The sequence below is a fragment of the Tasmannia lanceolata genome, unplaced genomic scaffold (genome assembly GCF_043159265.1).
Source record: "Tasmannia lanceolata isolate RefF3 unplaced genomic scaffold, GAP_Taslan_0.1 ptg000011l, whole genome shotgun sequence".
Taxonomy (NCBI): Eukaryota; Viridiplantae; Streptophyta; class Magnoliopsida; order Canellales; family Winteraceae; genus Tasmannia; species Tasmannia lanceolata.
The window spans coordinates 17,435,401-17,444,215 of NW_027518688.1; positions in this window are offsets into that span (position 1 = coordinate 17,435,401).

Here is an 8,815-nt window from a genome sequence, read left to right on the forward strand (position 1 = left end):
TTTTTTCTATAAAAAGAAAAATCCTTACTAAATGTCATAACCTAACCACAGAAAACTAATTTTATAGAGATTTTTTTTTGTTGGTGAGAAAATAAAATCCAGAGGTACTCTAAATATCACCTGACAATTGTATTTGAAGCCATTGATTGAAAGCCTGCAAATGGGCCACTATTATAGGGGTGCAACTTGGGTCGGGTTGAGGCCAACCCTAACCTAATCTGAGATAGCATTCCCTCAACCCTAACCCGACCCAAACAAAGACTTAGGTCGCGGATGGTCAACCCTAACCCAGCCCACCTAACCTGCTTTTTCCGAATTGGGTTGGGTTGAGTCGGGTTGAGTTCGGTTTAACCCAAGGCCAAACAAAAAAATACAAAAGAAAACATAACCCTAAGAAATCACGATAAAATTAGAGGACGGAGGTCGGGTCAAGTTGCCCAAGGTCTCAACCCTAAGCCAACCCGAAATTAAATCAGGTTGTCTTTTCCCAACCCTAACCCAAACCAACCTTAGGAAATGCAAACCCAACCCGAGCCAAATCGGGTTGAACCCGTCTGGTTCGGGTTGAGGTCGCCCCAAGTTCCTCCTGTGGGCCCTACGCCTGTAGTGTATGTTAGAACACACCCATGCCTCTTCCTCCCATTCCTGGACAAAGTCTCGTTTCACTACCTTGTAAGTTTCTTAGCGCTCTCTCTCTCTCTCTCTCTCTCTCTCTCTCTCTCTCTCATATTTGTTTTTCTTTTCATATTCGAAGATTTCTAGTTAAAGTTTGATAAATTTCCTGAGCAGAAGACCCTGCAAAACCTTGTTTGTTTCGGTTCTATGTATCTGTTTCTGTGCGAATAGTATCCCTGCAACTAGGCTTTTAATTGGCTTTAGTAGCTCATATTCTCAACAAAAAACAAAAGAACTGTACACCCAATTGTCGAAATAAACTAGCAATTATGTTTCAATGTATGCCCAGATTGCAGTTAGGGTCCAATTTTTTTTTTAATTTTTAGATTGCAATTTACACATAAACTAGAGTGTAAACCCAGATTGCAAATTGGGTGTACATCTAAAACCCCCCCATAGCTTCTTTAATAAATCATTCTACATGCTTAGATGCATGGTTTTAAATTTCGACGAGGGGACCGAAACCGAAATTTTCCGAAATTTCATTTTTCGCCATTTACCAAATTTCCGGTAATTTCGGTCTGAAATTTCGATTAAATGCCATTATTTATATAAAAAAAAAAGTGTTACAAAATTTCGGTCCGAAATTTCGGAAATTTTGTCCGGAATCTCGAACCAAATTACCAATTTTCGGTCCATTTCGCCGAAATTTCGGTGGGTCCGAAATGGTTACCGAAACTGAAATTTTAAACCATGCTTAGATGAACAACATGATGAATGAAGCCCTATCTTTCATTGAGAGTTTTGAGGCTCATTTGGTTCATTAGGTCTGGCAGTAAGAATGTCATCATATACTACATCCCCATCCAAATTCAGATTAAATAACCTTTCAAAATTTAGGACTTCCCAAACAGCTTCTTGATTCATTGAAAACTCCTTTGAGTCTCTCGAGTTATGACTTCGTCAACAGAGTACTCGTCCGCGTCGTGTCGAGTTGACTAGGATTTTCTTCCGCCATGTTTTGAGCTGCATCCGCGTTTTGAAACACTTGTATAAAGGAAGTAGAGTCACTTCAGTCATGTTAGAAGCTAGAGGGTTGTCTATAACATGGGCATGCCCACTGCCCACCAAAGGGATGGAAAGGATTTTCATCTTTTTGCTCGTGAGTTGCTGCTTTTCTAGAGTCATTGATGGAACCATCGCCCTTTGGAACGATAGATCGGAAACATCTGCATCAATTAAAATGACCAGGACTCTTGGGTCAACAGTTAGACAAAAGAACTGTATCCATTTTGCCCATGAAACCTGCTAAGGTGGCTGCATTAGCATTGTTAAGTGAAGTCTCAGGGATTTCAGATGTGAAATTGGGACGATAAAAAAAAAAACCAGATGAAGAAGATATTGCATCAGACTTAATAACATCTGTAATAGGGCAATCACTTCTAGGATGAGTGTGTATCACCAGAGAAGCTCGATAACTCGTTCTAGCAGCTTGTATCTCTCTCTCTTTTCTGGAGGTTTTTGAGACATGTAGCTATTATACCGTCAGCGTCCTTGATTAATGATGCTACCTTTACAATATCCATTCTTTAGAGATGTGATGGACACCTAGGATTAACAACTCAGATTTGGGAACTTTGGAGCATAAATAAGGATTCTAATTCAATTATGGGTAGCAACATGCATTCCCAAAGCAAATTAAAGATAACATAATAATCATTTGTATCTAGGTTTGTCATAGAAAGTCAAAGCTATTGAGTTCATTCGTCAATATGAATTTAACCAATCCAAGAAATTTTCATACGTTTGAACCATGAAAGAAAATCAAACTAATTAAGAAAAGACATCATATTTCAAATAAACGTATCATTAATAACATATCTAAAATAATAATAAGTCTTAAGGCTCAAATCAATGTCCAAATGATGGTAAAAGGGGAATGATACTAAGGTAAAGGGATCAGGCTGTGATGGTGATGGTGGCAAGGGTTATGGAAATGGTTGGGAAAGTGTAAATGAGAATGTGAGAAAGCTTAGAGTAATAAATGGAAATGAAGATGGGGAAAGGGGATCAAAGGAGTGAGGGAAATAGAATGGGAAGAGAATGCGAACAGGGGAAAATATAACCATACATGAGAAGTGACATGGCAGGGGCCTTGTGCCTTGGTCGAGGTGACCAAGAGGAGGGTTTGAAAAACTTATACCATCGATATAACACGTGAATGAGCCAAGGTCCTTGAACCACATGAAAGAGCCAAGTCTCTCTTCACGGATATTCAACTCAACTCAACTAAGCCTTTGTCCCAAACTAGTTGGGGTAAAAAGGGTGGCCCAGTGCACGAGGCTCCCGCCATTCAAAAGCCTTTGTCACAGAGACTTCACAAAGAATGTTCCAAAAATTAACTTTATTCAAATCTATCTTTTTCCTTTTTTTTGAATGGTAATAATTTTTTTAATATAAACCAAGACCGAGATGGTCAGAACGTAAGAGTAAAAGAGGAGATTAACTTTATTCAAATCTATCATAGATCTCTAACGATTCGTTATCCACGCCCTTTCTTGCTAACCTAACTTTTTCCTTCCTCGTGTCATTACATTATATAGATGTCCAAAATCCAAAAAAGAAAAAAAAAGCTAGAAAGAAACTTACAGTTTTGTGTAGCTCTCTTTGACACACCTACTTAAATATGGATATTTCCTAAGGCATTCTAAGAATAAGCTTACTAATCTAATATTAGGTATCTAATAAAAGAAACATTCTCATGATGTAGAAAGGAAATATGAGAGGCTATGTGAACGTGTGAGAGCTCCTAAATCAGACCTAGTTGTGGGCCCTCTTTTGGGCAGTCCATCTACGTCATGTAGTACTCAATCCAACAGTCATGTGCTTCTGCATCATAAAGCCAATAGGATAAGGGTGGTTTTGGGGTTGAAATGGTGGACTGTGCCAATGGGATATAAGGGGTGGTGTAAGTGAGTTTTGGGGTTGAGTGTAGGTTATTATGGGCATAGGGTAAAGGTAATGGGCCATGTTGTTGATGTGGACATGCCTCATGACTAAGATTAATAAAATATAAAATATAAACTAAAATAAAACCTCTAAATGAAATAAAACAAAGATGTCCACATAAATAAAGTAAACCTAAGGCTAGATTGCGTCAATATCCCATGTGAGAAGAAGTCGATTCTGTCGAGTAGAAGAAAAAAATTTCCCGTTACAGGCCCTCTTGAAGTCATCATCATCACTTACAATCATCTATTGACAAACAATCTATCAAAGGGCATCCTCGCCAACGAACTAGATATATACAGTGAAATCCTTTGTGGGTCTCCGTCGTCCTAACATCCGCGATGAAGCTCTGGATGCTAATAAAGCGATGTCATCGGACTCTGTAGCCTCCAAGGTACTGATAATGATGGGTTCGAATCTCGACTTGCTCATGTTGAAGGAACACCACTCGATACCTTATGCTGAAGGAGTGATCTTCTTGATGCTAATCACCCACCATGTCGTACTTGTCATCACTCGATCATAATCTCTAATACCTCTTGTTGAACCTCTATTATGTGTAGAATGAAGACGTCGGCCTCGACACTACACTGTCCAGGGTATAATATAGAAATACAATATAATATGTGAGAAATGGGATGACCATAGATGGCCTCATAGGAATACTTCTCATTACCTAGGGGTGTTCATTAATCCGAAATAACCGAAATAACCGACCGAACCGAAGTCGGTCGGTTATTTCGGTTCGGTTTTCAACTGTATCGGTTCGGTTTCGGTTATGGTTCGGCTCCAATTTCGGTTATCGGTTTCGGTTGCGGTTTTCACTGGAAAATTATTCGGTTAACCGAATAACCGAACAACCAGTTTCAGGTTAAAATAATTGGGTTTTTCAAAATCGGTTTTCGGTTAATTTGGGTTAAAAAACCGAATAATCCAAACCCTTAGATTTTGAAATGGAAACGATAAATTAACTTTATTCACCCCTTTTTTTACCTGGGAAATGTAAAAAGTTAAAAATGGGCTGTCCTGTAATAAAAAGGGGGTGAATAGAATAACTAAAGGTAGACTTGGCAAACGGGTGGGTCGGGCCGGGTCAACCCGCGGGTGATGCAGGTGCGGGTCCACGGGTCGGGTGAGGAAATGACCCGCATTTTTGCGGGTCAGAATTTAGGTGACCCGCGCGGGCCGCGGGTGGGCCGGGTCAACCCGCGGGTCAACCGCAAATATATATTGTAATAATTCTCCTGATTTGACCGCATCTGTTTTTCCGGTAATTGTCATAACTTTCTATATTTTATTGGTATTTTTTTTCGTAATTTTACGACTTTATAACCATTTCTAGGTAATTTTTCATTTAAAACTTTATAACTTTAGCTATTTTACTTTTTTTGTGTAATGGTTGCTTTTTTTTGTTTGCTAGCAACATTTGCGATGTGCGCATCTTTGCACCCCGATGGCCACATGCCGAGAATTTGCCATAGGAGAAGTTTGGTAGCAAATTGTTATAAAATAAAAAACAGAAGGAAATGTTATCAACACTACTGTTTTCTTATGAGCGCACTCTCACTTTATTAAAAGTATGGTATGGCCCACACCATAGGATGATCCAAACCGTCCATTAGATGGACCATAGCCTAAATAGGTTATGCTCCAAAAATCATTTCCGTAGGATGATCCTAACCCTCCAATCTGAATGTTAGAGGGTTGATCCTAACCCTCTATAGATCGGAGGGTTAGAATCAATCAATGGAAATAATTTTGGGGCATAACCTATTTAGGCTATGGCCCATCTAATGGACGGTTTGGATAATCCTATGGTGCGGGCCATACCGTACTTTTTATAAAGTGAGGAGTTCACTCATAAAAAACACTAAAACAGTAGTGCTGATAACATTCTCAAAAAAAAAAAAAAAAAAAATACAGTAAAAATGCGGGTGCCCGCGGGTTGACCCGACCCGACCCTTGTTTTTGCGGGTTGGGTCACCCGTGGGTTAGATTTTGACGGGTCACTAAAACTTAAACCCGTGCCCGCAAATTTGCGGGTGGGTCGGGTCGACCCGCGGTCACGGGTCGCTTTTGCCAGGTCTAACTAAAGATAAGTAGGTAGTAAAAGTTAGGGTTTATTCATTTTAGCAAAAAGAGAAAAAGAGAGAGAGCTCACAGCTAGGGTTTCTTCTCTCATTTTCTGCCGTCTCTCACTCTCTCTCTCCGCGGCTCCGCCTCCGGCCACCTCTCCACTCCGGCCAGTCGGCCACCTCTCCAGCGATCAGGTATTCTCTCTCTCTCTTTGAATCTCTGATCCTCTCCCTTCTTTTTTTTTTTTTTTTTCTTTCTTTATATTTTTCATTTGAGATTTTGAGGGTTTTGATTTCTCTTCCCTCTTTCAGCAGATCCACACAAAGCTTCTGATTTCTCTCCTATGTTTCAGAAGATCCCCATCTTCAACTCCCTTCTAAAGCAAACAGAAGAGGAATTTGGGTTTTTCAAAGGTCTTTTGAAGATTCTCAAAAGAGGTGAGCATAGATTTTGTAGGTTGGAGTTGGATGAGATTTTGAAGGTTTTTATCGAAATGGGTTTGAGTTCTTGTAAGGAGGATTCGAGCCCTTGCCATGGATTCTCGCCCCTCTTGAAGAAAGCTGGGTTTGAGGGATTAGGGTTTGTTGTATTTTTTTGGGGTTTCATTTGAGCATGATCTTTAGAAGTCTTTTTCTCTTCAACTTTTTTAATCAGTGATTTTTTTCCTCAGGATTAACCGATCAAACACTACTTCTCATAATTCGGCTAAACCGAACTAACCGAACAACCGAAATTATATTTCGGTTTCGGTTCAGTTCAGTTACCATATAAATCGGTTGCGGTTTCGGTTAGCATTTTTAGATAACCGAAATATTTCGGTTCGGTTAATTTAGGTAATTTCGGTTCGGTTAAAACCGATTGAACAGCCCTATCATTACCCAATCACAGTCTCCCTAATACCTCTCGTTGCAAACTCTGTTTCGGGTATAATTATGTTCTATTGATAAGGTCGCTCGTTAGCTAAGCATTTCAACAAATTTCTTAAGATACGGTTGAACTTTATTTAAGTGTAGTCTCAATTTTGCTCCATAAATTTCTTCAGAAATGACTCAAGAATAACTCAACTACACAAGATGGTATGAAATGAGACACCTTGAAAAATATACCAAAAATAACAATGATGGACTCTAATCTCCTTGCAGTTTAGAGAAAAAGGGTATAAAGGACAGTGCTTTGACGCATTTTTTTTATTTTTTTTTGAGTTTGACTCCTAACCATAGTTACCAGGGTGGGAAACGGATTCTGGGAGTGAAACGTGAAATGGAAAAGGAAAACGCATGAAAAAAATATAGGGGAGAAAAGAAACGAGAAAACAATAAGAAATCTATGAAAAACGTATTAGGAAACACAAAGGATATAAAAAAAACACATGAAACACAAGGAAAACACAAAATATGTGGTTTTGTGGATTTAAATTTTGTTAGTGGGGTTGGTGGGGTATTGGGTGTTGGAATGGGAGTAGGAGTTAACGGGAATGGGAAAGAGAGGTGCCCACTTTAGATGTTTCTAGAAACTCCTTGATCTTGTCAGAAAGGGTGCTCCTAAACTGGCTCACAGCAGTTATCTCACGAGCTTCACACATGATTCATATGTTTCCCATCCGTTTCGGAAACATTTCTCCATTTTTTTTTATCATGTTTCGGAAGCGTCTCCGAAACGCGGAAACACGTTTTAGGAGAAACGGGTTTCCCACCCGCCAAAGGAGTTTCCGGCAACTATGCTTCTAACGGTACTCACCCTGCACTGGATCACATTAATCTTTCAATCTGAACCAAGGATATCTTTGTTTCACTAATGTGATGGTATTAGCTTCCCCAAATTGGTCTGCTAACCCTCTAATATGACATTTAGGGATGCAACTCTTGCATAGATATCCTGCAGGAACACACAAGTGAGGACGATAGAGCAAGAAATCCTCTTGAACGACGTGTGACGTGGTAGGACAAAAAATGGATCTATGGGATACTGTTCCTTAGGAGACTCGAAATTAAACCTCTCGTAAGCTATCTCAACTCATACCGGCTTGAAAATAATGCTAACTACTTTCCTTTGGGCATAATACACTCACTCGTTGCCAAAGATGTTGACACATCCTTCAATGGCCTTGGGGCATCTTTTACATGGTTTAACATAATCTTTCTGTTATCATTAATGAAGGAATACAGGTTTTTCTCCTCGTCGTTGATTGACGTATGATCATATTGCTAAGGACGGCCCAATAAGATATGACACACCTCCACCTTTCCAAAAAAAACAAAAAAGAAGATATGACACCTCTAGGGGAGCGACATCGCACCAAACCGTCTCTTTATAAACTTCCTTGATGAAAAAGTTAATAAGACATCGGGCTTTAACTGAGACTTGACCCTGCCTTTAATCCACACGATTTTGTGTGGCCGAGCTAATGTCTCAATCTTCAGCTTCAGCACCATTATCTGTGAGACCAAATTCTTAGTGCTTCTACTATCAATGATATTAGTGTAAAGATTTCCACTTGCAGTGCAAGTGGTGTAGAAAATAGAAATACTGCTCCTTAGCCACTCATTGGTCCGTGGGGTCCTAGGCGATGTCACGTGGCGACGGATCACACAAATTGTCTCCACATGATCCCCATCAAGTATGGCTTCATCATACTCGCCCTCAGGAGCTTGCTCATTTGTCCCCTCATGTGGAACACTTTTATCATGAGGCCCGTTTTTTGCTTCAAGACTTACCCTGCCCTCACCATCTACTACTTCTGGTTGTCTTGATTAATTAATTTGAGGATCGAATGCCCAACGTGGATAATCAAATGATCTGTGACCATGCTCATCACACTTGAAACATTTGAATGTAGCACTTTGTGATTTGGATGCTAGAAGTCCACGGACCCATAAGGGGGCCTCTATCAATGTGAGAACGATGGGCCATCTTCCCGGCTTTCATTGCCAATCAAAAGGCATCATTAAAATGAGAAGAGTGTAAAGGGAGACCGACGTATGGACCTGAAAGCGCGGTCCATTAATATATCTAGTGATAGCTTTCTCTTCATCTTCAACTAGAGCATTACATGTGTTCAGGAGATGAAACTCTTCAGTGTATTCCTTCACTGATCTAGCTCATTGTTTATGGCTCA